This window comes from Chrysoperla carnea, chromosome 1 (assembly GCF_905475395.1).
Source record: "Chrysoperla carnea chromosome 1, inChrCarn1.1, whole genome shotgun sequence".
In the NCBI taxonomy this organism is placed as follows: Eukaryota; Metazoa; Arthropoda; class Insecta; order Neuroptera; family Chrysopidae; genus Chrysoperla; species Chrysoperla carnea.
This window is the reverse complement of record NC_058337.1, coordinates 183,348-196,438: the sequence shown is the minus strand read 5'-3', so window position 1 is coordinate 196,438 and position 13,091 is coordinate 183,348. Positions and strand designations below refer to the sequence as shown.

At 26.9% G+C, this 13,091-nt stretch overlaps 1 non-coding gene across 1 annotated transcript; it reads right to left on the bottom strand.

Moving 5' to 3' along the window:
• Positions 1–11,575: 11,575 nt before the first annotated feature.
• Positions 11,576–11,647, bottom strand: Trnag-ucc. The gene has a single exon. It is a non-coding gene; the product is annotated as a tRNA-Gly (tRNA).
• Between the last annotated feature and the right edge of the window lie 1,444 nt (positions 11,648–13,091).

Here is a 13,091-nt window from a genome sequence, read left to right as displayed (position 1 = left end):
AACAAATATAAATATATAAACTTCGTGTGTGTTTATTAAAATATCGATTTTTCCGAAAATGCGAAAGATTGAGGACAATGAAAATATACAGATCGGATGGAAATTTTATGCTTAACAATTTTTACCCAAAGTATTTTTCCCTAAAATGCACAGTTTTTAAGAAAAATTACCAAAAACATGGAAAATATCGTTGATGTAGATTTTTTAGAAAATATGAAAGATAAGAAAAAAGTTATGTATACAAATCGATCGGAAATTTTACACCAACTTTGACCCAGTCTATTTTTTCTCTAAAATGCATATTTTTCGAGTAAATTGCAAAAAAATTATGGAAAAACGTCGAAAATGATTGATTTTTCTTCGAAAAACTAATACTTGGTATAAGTTGGTTGCTGGTTGCATTGCTGCCTCTCAAAGTTCCGTAAAACAAATGAAATTTCATCTAATTTAATGCGAGTATTTTTTAAATAATACGTTAAATAATTTTCGAAACCCTCAAGTTCGTTTTATTGTATTATTTGTATTGAATGCAGTCAGTAATCTTACAGATGTCTTATAGTCTAGTCAGCAAGTTTAAATTGGTGAAATATAAAAATATACTAGTCTTAAAAACACTTGTGATGATTTGTCTTAACCTTGCGAGTGCTACTGAAGATATGGCAGTAATGAAAATTCAATATGGCGATCATCAGATGCCATATTGTGAAAAAACAAACAATGAAAGACAGCGAATTTTGCCAAGTGGGGTATCATTGAATAGCTATTAAATAGACAAATCGATTAACGTAATAATCATTAAAATCGGTTAACGCGTTTGGTCTCAAAATGAGTTGGGTATCATTGAATAGGTATTTGAAAATCCTAACAAAAACTAAAAGGAGTAAAAATAAAAAAATTAGTTATATATAAATGAAAAAACAAAAAACAAGTTCAGCAGTTTACATAAAGACTTGAACAGTCGGGACCCAACGGATTGGGAAGACCTGAGCTGGTGTAGATTTTAATGAGTCCCGATTGTAAAAGTTGTTATGTAAACTGCTGAACTTGTTTTTTGCTTTGTCATTTATATTTAATTCAGTCGAGTTTTTTGATATTTTATTTAAATAATTTTTTTTTATTACGACCATTATTTTTATATTTGACCAATTTGAACTTATTGACTGGACTATATACTCTCTATGTTCATGTACGCATATGCTTAATATTACCAAGTTGGTTGAAGGCTTGGTAATGGTGTTGTTGTATACTTTGAACGTACACTGCAACCCTGCACCCTGCACTCTACATACATACCCTACCCTGGACACACAAACACAAAGAGGGTGTAACCTTGGAATAGGACAATCATCCCTTAACCTGCTTACTGCTTACTTTTATTATAAATGTTTTGTATGAATCATTCATGTCCCGTTCGTTCTGTTCGTGTACAATAAATTTTTAATCAATCATTTTAATCATTTATTAGTTCTTTTCGATATAAAAAATGTTCTAATTTTTATTTTCCTAGAAATTATATTTAACTTTCTAATTGTTTTTCTCCACAACAAATCGAAAATTGGACAGCAAGTCTAAAAGTCAAGCGAAATGTTTGACAGATATTTATGTGTAATCTTTCTTTGACATTTTTGAATGCAGTATTGATTATTTTTATAAATTGATAACATTTATTAAAACATAAATTTCATTAAAACTTGTAAAAGCTTCCAAATTTAGAGTTTTATGAACACCTGTTAATTTAACAAGTCAGTCAGTTAGTCTTGCTCAATATATTTGTTAATATTTTGTCAGTGAGTTTATTATTCATAAAAATATTGATATAAATATTGTTTTTTATACCCTATGTATATTTGAAACATATCAGAATCAGAAGTATATTTAATTTAGTCCCAAGTTTTTTTGAATAGATGCTAATATATTTGACATATGAGGTCACAATTTTTCAATTTTTCGATATTTTGAAAATTACTCCAATTATCGAAAAATTTTATTCTTACTTTTCTTGTTATATTGTAAAGTTATAACATAATACAGCATCAAAATGTTCAATATATTTAAACAATTAACTCAGTCAATTGTTTTTGTGAATGTTAGGTTATGTTCTAAATGAGTTATAGTCAGTTATAGTTTTGTAGATTATAATGAATGGACCTCAATAACTAAGAGACCTCTTACTTTTAAGGTCATAAATAGTAAACAGATTAGATTGAACAACAGATTTAGATGAGTAGGTGGAAAGAAATCTTAAGATTTCTATTAAATATTAAATATTAAATATTTATTTATTATAATTAAAATATTGTAAATGTTTTTATTTTTATTGAATGCAGTTGATCATGAATTTAGAATCTCAATCTCACCTTTGTATGCTAATTATTTGATTACAATCATTTATAAGTTTTTATTCTAAAGTTATTTTTATGATAATGTTTTAGAGATCTAGATTTTTATAAGATGCTGTCTGTGGTGTGGATCGTCAAAGAAAAACTGGCTCAAGTTTGTAAACTTCCTCGTGTCAAGAGCTGGGCTGTGACAGAATAGATAAGATATCGTTTCAAGATTTCAACAAAAAAACTATTTTCTCTGTGTTTTAATAAAAATAGTAGTTACCTTCTCGGTAACGACAAAATCCCCAAAATGTATCTAAAATAAAATATATTTAATATTTAATGATTTCCTAAACTAAATCATGAATTATTTATTTCATTCATGAAAGGAAATTAACTACAGTCAAACCTATTCAAAAGAACCAACCAAGTATTATACAAGGTGTTCTATGATTGATTGTAAAACTATTGATCTAAATAAGTTTATAAAAACGAAAGAAAAAGTTTTTTTACCAAATTTCAAACGAAAAAGTTATTTGATAAAATTAATTGATTTAGTTAATTATCAAGGAAGTTCTGCAGTCAATTATAGAACACCTTGTATAGGAAGAAAAAGAGAGATTAGAAATCTTTTCGGAAAAAAATGACCTCGAATTTGATCCAGTTTTCGAATGGATTGTTATAAATTCAATTTATTTCGTAAGTTATAACAGATAATGGAAATGTTAAGATTAGAAAGTTATTCCTTATAAAATAGAACTGCTAAACTTTTTTTTAAAAGGATTTCTTTCAATATTTACTGTACAAGTATACTTACAATATGTATATTACATAAGTTTTACTGTAGATATTATTATAACATTAATTATCGAGTTTTTTTTTGTTGTTAGTTGAATGTGTGGGCATTCTTTGATTCACAAGGTCCAAGTCAGCCATTTTAAAAATGACAATTTATAATCATAAGGTAAAATAAATTTATTTTTGTAGCCCACTCAATATAATTGTGTGTGTGTGTGTGTTACAAAACAAACTCATGTGTTGAATGAATATGTACTTTAGAAGTCACATCAATAACTTTCTAACTATAACAGTTGTAAAGTTTGGTGGAGGACATCATGTTCTGACACCAGATTGGATTTAATTCTTCAGGTTTCTATGTATCTGCAATATATGTACTAATATTAATACACGAATGTATAATTTGATACCTCTCACATCTAAGTGTCTCTGTATTGGTGAAATAATTTGATAAATATGTATTATTTTTTTTGCTTTCTTTTAAATAAAGACAACAAAATATTTTTTTTTATTATTTCCTATCGAATTAAATCAATTTACAATTAAGTATTGTTTTATGATAGTCCCTTCTATATTCTTAAGTGTCACTACTTTTAATGAGATCGAAATTTGGTAAAGAGTTTAATAAACTGTTAAGGCAGTTATGGAAAGTTATTTTCATTGTCTGTGAACTTATTGGTATAGACCAAAATGAGTTTCGCTCCTTCTGAGTTTCATGAACAGCTTGTTTGATTACGTTTTTCGTGTTGAAAATAATAAATTTCTATTAGAAAGTTGATAAAAACTAAAATTAAAAAAACGATTAACCAAAAATTGTGGCCAATATTGAATTGAGATTGAGAACAACAACAAGAGAACATTGCCTTGTACCAACTCTTGTTTAAAAAAAAGTATTTCTACATTTTAGGAAATGTCAATTAACAACTAAAAATGGGAAATCATATTTCATTTTGTATATTTATGTGAAATATTATTAACTGAGATATTGTTATTAACTTATTTGTTGATCTAAAATTCTTATTAATTAACATACAATCAATCCGTGCGTCTTGTGTTTATTACCTATGTTGGGGGCTCTAAGCTTAATTAAATAAAATATAGTGGTAATAAAAAAAAAATTAATGCATCTTTGAAATTTTATTTACTTGTTGTTTATTCGATTGCGGTTAGAAGTAGTTACAATAAACTATATATCAAATTAAAAAGTTCTAACTGAAGTATTTGTGCCTATTTGTGAGTCTGCTTGACTGGCTTCCTTCCTTCTCTGCTGTTGACTGCCTCCCCCGCCGTTCTTCCGTTCTTGTAGTAAAATGACGTAAAAAATAAAATGTAATAATTGAGTGCACATTGAAAATCATCTAAATCTGTTTGTTCTGTTTTTCAATTTGAATTAAATTATCATCCATCATTCAACGATTTTATTATGTACAGGCTGTCCCATCACTTCTTCAGATCACATTTAATTGACGATCAAAGACGAAAAAGTCATATTAACTTCTTGGAGTTTCGTTGAAGGTGCATTTAAATGTCCGTCGCTTGCGGGTCTTAGACGTGAGTCTGATAACGTATGTACCCTTTAATTATAAGTATTAGGTTTTTTCCTAATAAATTTCTATTTTTTGTATAATATACTTTCCTTTTTTAACATGTGCTTAAAACTCGATAAATCAATTTAATCGAGGAAAATGTTAGTTTCAAAGAAAGACACGTATCTTATACCGGCATCGAAATCGATCTAAGTTAATCAATTTAAAGCTCACTCTGATTCATAACTGGATAAATTGATTAGAATAACACTTTAAATTAGACAGTTTTTCTTTATAAATACGCAAACAGTTTTGTTATAAAATCAATTTGGTCCAAAAAAACTTTGTTTTTTTCAATATCTCAATTAATTGTATTCATACTTTTGTTGTGAGTCAATAAGTGAATGCCACCCTGTCTATTTTAATAATTCAATAAAGAGCATCTCAATAAAATAATCATTTATAAAAATTTTATATAATTAAAAATTAAAACAATATGGTTAGGGGGGGGATAGGTTTAGTTAGTTGAGTTTTAACTTTTTTTAAAATTATTAGGTTTGGCTTAATTTGTTGTTATTGGAATGCTTCTTGGTAGATATGGGCTTGTGTTTTATATAGGTTAAGTGTGAAACAAGATCACAACATTGTGATTCAAGTGATTCAAAGCAGTTATATTACTTAGTTTTATAGTCTAAAACTAATTTTTAAAATTATTACTATAGCAATTTGTTTTCTGTCCTAACCTTATCTTCCTTATTCTTTTATCAAATTGTGATTCACCCCTTATTTTTAAGTTTATTATATCTAGTTTTGACGAAAAATATACCCACAGACTAAAAATGTACCGCTTAGGTAAAAACACGCTAGACAAATAATTTGAACGAAAAAATATCATAAATTTATTAGGTGGACATGTTAGTTTTTACAAATGTTCTTCCAAAATACTTTAAACATATAATTAGCTATTTTTAATACATGTTCTCCTAATATTAATTAAACAACTTTTGATTTTGTCATATTTTCTACGAAATTTGTTATTTTTACGGGTACAGGGTAGCCTACGAGGTACGATAACTATGGAAGCGGTTCCAGCTAGTTATTTTTATATTTCATCAATTTGAACTAGGTTGACTAGACTATTCAATGTAGATATGTATCAAGTCAGTACATTTTTAGATGACATGTTATCGTACTATGCTAGTGAATGAGATGATTATTAGTGTCAGACCAGTATGGTACTGAACCCTAACACACTTTGATAAGTACTCCATTAACTATATTATTATTATTATTATTTTAATGTTTGCATTCTTGAACACAATTATTTCCGGTAGACAGAATTTAAATATTAATCATATAATTATTAATATTCTTCATAATAATACAATCATTATTTATATTGTATGTCCAAAAAATCACCGGCTTAGAAGAGCAAATCGATATACAAGATGAGATTCGAAGAAAGAAGTTCTTTTACAGTTTTTGAATCCGATGCACACACTTAAAGGGATCCAACTTTGTTAATTATTGTTTGGAAATGAATTTTTTATAATAAGAAAAATTGTAGAGAATAAAATTTATTGTAATTTTAGCACCTTAAAGGGGTTCGACTGTTTAAGCAAGTATGATGAATTATTTCGATATTTCTATAGCATTTTTTTACATTTACGTCATGTAAATTGCCTAGTTGACTAGTTGACTAATCACGTGACATCTGAATCATTTTACAGTGAACTTAATATTTGTATTAATTTAAATTTCCACGCCATATCCCAACATGTTCTCTCAATATTTCAAATGATAATTAAATTTTAGCCAATCTTATGAACTGTTAGCACTCTCTTTATAATTTGAACCATTTATCGTTTTATTATTCGAAATTGCGGTAGTTGTAGGACACTCTGTATGTATGTATACGTATATCATCATGTTATTAGATCAGATCAATGATTAATTAAGATGTTTAATAATTATTTTAAGATCATCATTTATTTATTTTACAATCATTATCATTGTTCAAGCAACTATGAACAACGAATCAAGGCAAAAATAAAATAGCAAACGGAAAAAATAGATCTCGAAAAAATAGATTGGAAAAATATATTTGATTAATAATTATTAAATTAAATTAAAACAGAATATGAATTAAATTAATTTGATTGACGTCAAATTAAAAATTGATTGATTTTTATTTAAAAACAATAATAATTAATAATAATAAAATATTTTTTTTATTTTATTGATATCATAAAAGTAAGTGATTGAAATCTATTTGATTGAAATATTGAATATTGATTTGTTAAGTGTACACTTAGATCAAGTTTTGTAATTATGATTCATTATTTATTATATTTAATAATTATAAAATTATAAAATTAATTGTTTTATTACAAGAAACTGCTCATTATTGAGAAATGAAACTAATCAAAAATTGTTATTAAATGATGTAGACGAAGAAACAAAGTACAAAAAATGATCATAGTTTGAAAAATAGTAGAGCAATAAAGGACGTAAAAAGTGAGGTCGAGTTCGTAAATGAGCAACATAGGTCAATTGGGTCTTCTTGAATCTTTTAAACCGTTAGAGAAAGAGCAAAAGTTTAAATGTAAAAAATGTTCCATATCAAAAAACAAACAACTTTTGTCTAAAACATTTTTTTTGAAAACATCACTGTTTACTCACGACGGCACACATTAGATGCAAATTTTATAGTATGTATTAATATGGGATTATCAGATATGTATGTGTGACATGTACACATCACTGTCTGGTACATGGAATTTCAACAATTAACTCAGTCAATTTTTTAGTTTCACATGTTAAAAATAAATATAATTATTAAATTGTTGAATAGTTTTACAAGAACATTAATATTGCATTGATTTAATTAATCACTTATTTGGTATAAAATGAAAGTGTTTTTAAAAAACAACAAACTATTAAAAATAATATTAATATTTAAAAAAAAAAAAAAACAGTAATTTTAATATGATGATGATGACGATGCAATGATGATGATGTCATATTAACAACAACCATTAACCATTAATGAACTTAAAAAACTATGTCAAAATAACAAAAACATTTAATAAATTTTATTATACCATGTGTGTTTGTACCATCTAGGCATATACATATCTGTAGTATGACAGAATACATCCGTTTAGTAATGCATCTAAGCGAGATGTATTATTTACATGTGTTGAACATTAGTTGGAAGACGCCGCGCTTGGAGAGTGGGAGTTTTTTAGTTACAGATACCTAGTAAGTTCATCAATCATCACTGCATACAACAGAATGTCTGTCGTATCGTATCTGTAGTCTTACAACACATGTATATAATACCTCTCGCTTAGATGCATTACTACACGGATGTATTCTGTTATACTACAGATATGTATATGCCTAGATGGTACAAACACACATGGTATTTTTTTATTTACTATATTTATATTAATTTTGGTCCTTTATTTTTATTTATTTCTTTCATCATACAAACATTATTTGTTGTATACTTATTATTTGTTGGAAAGTTGTTGAATTCAAGTGATATTTTAGATACTTCAATAAGAAACTTGGTGCTTTAAAATAGCACATGTTACACTACGTTTTAGCTCTTTAATAAGCCAGATATGAACGCTGTAACTATAGATTAGTATGGAAGTTACAGCCTTTCTTTCATACATATTTTCATCCCGTGACTAAATATTACGGAACGGTAGACGCGAGTTCTAACAGGTTAAACAATTTTTAAAGTAAAATCATCATACAATCATAACTTGTTCAAATGTATCAATAAAGTAGTATATTTCGCTTTTATAAATTGAATAAGAATTCAATCCCCAAAATTAGTTCTTAAAATTATTCTTTTAATAATTTATTTTAATTCAAATTTCCACACCATGTCCCAACAAAAAAACCATAAAAAAAAGAGTATGACTTTTTTTGTTTAAGTATTGAGTATCACAATTTTCAAACACCTTGTATTTGATAAATATAAAAATAATAAATTGTAAATAATATTTGTTTTATCAGTTAGATCACAATTATAAATATTTTTTTAACAGTGTAGCCTGAAACCTAAAACAATCTTATTCAAAATTAATTAAAGCCACTTTTTTAAAAACAATATTTTATTGCTCTTAATCATATGTTTTCTATTTCAAGGTTTTGTTTTTAGCGACTTTTTTTGTGCAAGAACTTTTATCCTCTACAACTTTTATAATAAATGTTAATACGATTGAAGGCAAAAGAAACGAGATATTCGCAAAAAAAACTGATTTTTGTTACGTTTGACGTTGAATATTTAAGGATGTACACACGCGACGAGACATGACTTTTAAGAAAACATTTTTTGTACTATCAAAATAAAGGCTTTTTACAAAAATTCAGTTTATTCCGTTTCAGATTTCGAGGTTGCCCATTTTTTTTTTTTACTATCAATAAGATGATTGGGTTAAAATGTTATCATTTTTTAGCACGTACAAGCAGCGTTGCTAGTACTAATAAGTACTGTTAGTGTTAGTGTGTGATTGATTTATAGATATTAAAGTACATGTAGAAGTACTTTTATACAATATTATTAAAAATGAATCATACATACAACACAAGTATGAATCATATTTTTATAATTAACTCTTTTATTTTTATTTATAAACGAAATTATTGATTTAATATTTAAAAAAAGATGCTAAAAACATTCATTAAACAAGAGGTGATTTTAAATTTCATTATCTTATCAAATACCATTCAAATTAGTTATCATGACAATGGCGTTGTCACTTGATAGCAAAGAGGGGAGGGAGTAAATTACTTTATGGAGAATGCAAAAAATATGAATTCTAGGTACAAGTATAAGTATAAGAGATAAAAAGTGAAAATTTATTTTTATTTGCTTGTTTTATCATTAATTACCTGAGAACAGGCGTAGATCTAGAATTAAACTTATGGGGGTCACAGACACTGTGGAATCCGGAATTGATATTGGTGAAAGCCGTAAACTTTCAACTTTAAGACTTTCTTTTTCTGCTATTTTATTTTCCCCCTGTCATCGTATAAGCGCCTTTTTCTCAAAAACTTGTTGCCAAAAATGATTTTATTTAGTTTTCGTACCCTGCATATATGAAATATATGCAGGGTACATTAAGTTTATTGGAGCTCAATATTATACCGTTATTACAACTTTTTACTTTTTTCTTTCACTTCTCTAATGATCCTGTATATAATATAACTTATAAAACAATAATTTATAATCACCATGTATATACATAAATATTTTTACCTATATTTACCAATTTTATTAGCTTATTATTTTTACAAATTGATTGCAAGTTTTTTGTTGTTTCTATTTTTTCCTTCCAATTTTCTAGACTCATTCGCAAGACCACTCCAATATGGATGGATACTTTTTCATTTGAGTTTGCAACGTAACTCAACTATATAGATATATTGTCGAGTCCAATATCGTTCCACGTAATATCTGATAAAGAACGAAAATTTATTTTTGGATACATATTATGTCCTTGTGATTTGTTTGAATTTGTGGGATGACAGACATGTCATCTTCAGTCGTGCGTACATATAATTTATACATCAGAAAAAATGACATGAAATTTTGGTTAAAACAGAGACGTAAGCATGCGATATGGGACAGCTAAGTTTAAGGTTTGTTTGGGTTGGGTGTAGCGTTACAAAAATAAATTTGTACCTCTATCAAATTAATAACAAACATATAAAAAAAAATTTAGTCACGCACATGATTATACAGACATCGAAAATTTACTACTACTATAAGCTTTTTTATCGAACTGGTCCGAAAATAGCAACAAAACCATAGTTTGGTTAAATTTGGTCTATAATCTGTAGGGGGTGTTATGAGGTACAAAAAAACCAGCATTTTGGGTAAGTAATGGGAAATGTATCCAGAAGCGGATATGTATTGTATGTAATAATTTGGTTTTATTTTGTGTAAGTATTTAATAGATGATGCTGACGCTGATTTTCAATTTCAAATATGGACTTGAATTCATTTCTAAGATTGTATTATAATTGAGACATAGCAACGCATAGCTTGGGTCAGCTAGTTGGTCTATAAAATATAGAATTAATAAACTAAATAATAAATAAAATAAAATATGCATTGCGTGTAATTTTACATTACGCAAAATATAATTGAGTTTTCCTGTACGTGTAACATTAAATATGTCTGTCTGTTTGTCTGTCTGATAGTTTGTTGTCTGATATGATAACTTGAATAGATGTAGGTACTTTATTTAAAAAAATATGTTTATTAATGTCACTCTTTTTTATAACACAATTTATTTCAATCTGGAAAAGAACTCGAAAATTTTGAGTTATCTTAACGTTTTGATGAGTCTCTAAAATACGAAAATAACATACGAATATTTATTAATTTCTTTCGTTTATTTCGTTTTGTTTCGTTTCAGACATTAAATTTGAGAGATTAATTATTTTTTCATAAACGTCGATCAGTTCGATTCAATAAATTCGATTTTTCGTTTAAAATATTAACTAAATGTACGCATTACACATGAAATCGTTCTTCTAAAAACGTTCCACTTTTGAGACAAAACACAATATTGTGCTATGTCCGCCAGATTATTGTCAGTTTCAAACAATAGATGCTTTATAGACAGCATACAAGTATACAAGCATTAATTAAATGTGATAGGTTCGCACGATAGGTTGTGGCTAAAAATGTGAGGAAGTTACTCATATTTTTTATACCGGACTAATTATATGAAAATCGATTCTTAAGGAGTAAATTACAAAATTTTCCAGATAATACTAATCGACAAAGCAACAAAAATTATTTGCAGCACTATTTATTATGAATTCAAAGTTAATAGAAAAACAAAAACTAAAAAAATTGATATTTGTACAAATATTATTTTAAAAAAAATTAAGTGCGATGGCCGGGAATCGAACCCGGATCAACTGCTTGGAAGGCAACTATGCTGACCATTACACCACCATCGCCTTATACTAAACTCTCTTTACTTTTTAACCGAGTTCAAACAAAAATATTTTCCGATATTATCATTCTTATCAAATTTGACGATATTTAGTCCAAATATTCAATATAAGTTTATACACTGTCTGAAATAGTATTTACACTAAACAATTCGTTATTAATTTACAGTTGGTTATTATTTCATTTAACTAGTACACGTCATCATTTAATTAATTTAATAGACAAGGTTGAAGTTGCAGGGGAAGCAACAGGAGCCAACAAACGAATCATTTATTTAAAAGTGTATTTAATGATAATGATTGCAATAAAAAATTGTAAACAACTAATTAAGATAAAATCGAAAATATACAATTATCTTATTGTGTTATCAAAAGTTAAAAATAGTATAAATACCATTTAGCGATTTAGCATCACTTAGCTTAGCTGATATTATGATAATTAATATGATAATAAAACAAATGAAAACAAGCAATTGACTGAGTTAATTGTTTAAATACTTTGTATAGAAAATGTTGAGTGTGAATGTTGAAATACTCGTTTTTGAATATTTTCGAAAATATTTTCTTGAATTTTTTTTAGTTTTTCGAGAATCTTACACAAGACCACTAGTTGAAGTTACCTGAAAATTTTCAACCCTCTATCTTTTATAATTTTGGAGTTCAATAAAAGTTTATTTTTATTATAAGAAATAACTTTCACATTTAAACTTTTCTTCTATCTCTAACGATTAACAAGATAATCACATTGACCTATGTTGCTTGTGAACGAATTGACACTCACTTTTTACGTCCTGACATGCTATAAAAATTTCTGCTTAAGATCTGTTTATGAGATCACGAGCAGATAAACATCCGGAAAAGGACTAATTAGGTGATTTTATGAACATATAAACCAAAATTTAGTTGATAACATCAATATTTCTAAACTTTAGTTAAGTCTAGGGATTAAACTTAGTATACCTTGATATATATTACATATATACAGGGTATAAAAACATAAAATACTGTTGATTGTTTTATTTAAAAGGCCACAATTATTATTTTATAACCTACATTCATTCATTCTAAATATTAAGGTTTTTTCAATTAGATCACAAAAATCATTTAATTTTCTTGCCTGTTAGCACTCGCATTATGAGCTTTTAGCTCACGTTCGATTTAAAAGATAAATAACGTTTAATTTTCAAATGTGGTTAAAAAACTTTTTATATTTTCATATGATTTTATCAATTTTTGAATTATGATCAATTTTTTATTAAAAAATTATGTAGAGGTTATGATTTAAATATTATTTGACGCGTGTGCAGAACACGTAAGTAAATATCTCACATTAATTACGAAACGGTTGACGCTGCTAACGGATTAAAATTCTATGTGTAATCCTCCTTCCGTTCAAAAATGTTTACTTTTAGCTAGTTCGTTTGCTAGTTTTTTGATGCTAGAAAACAAT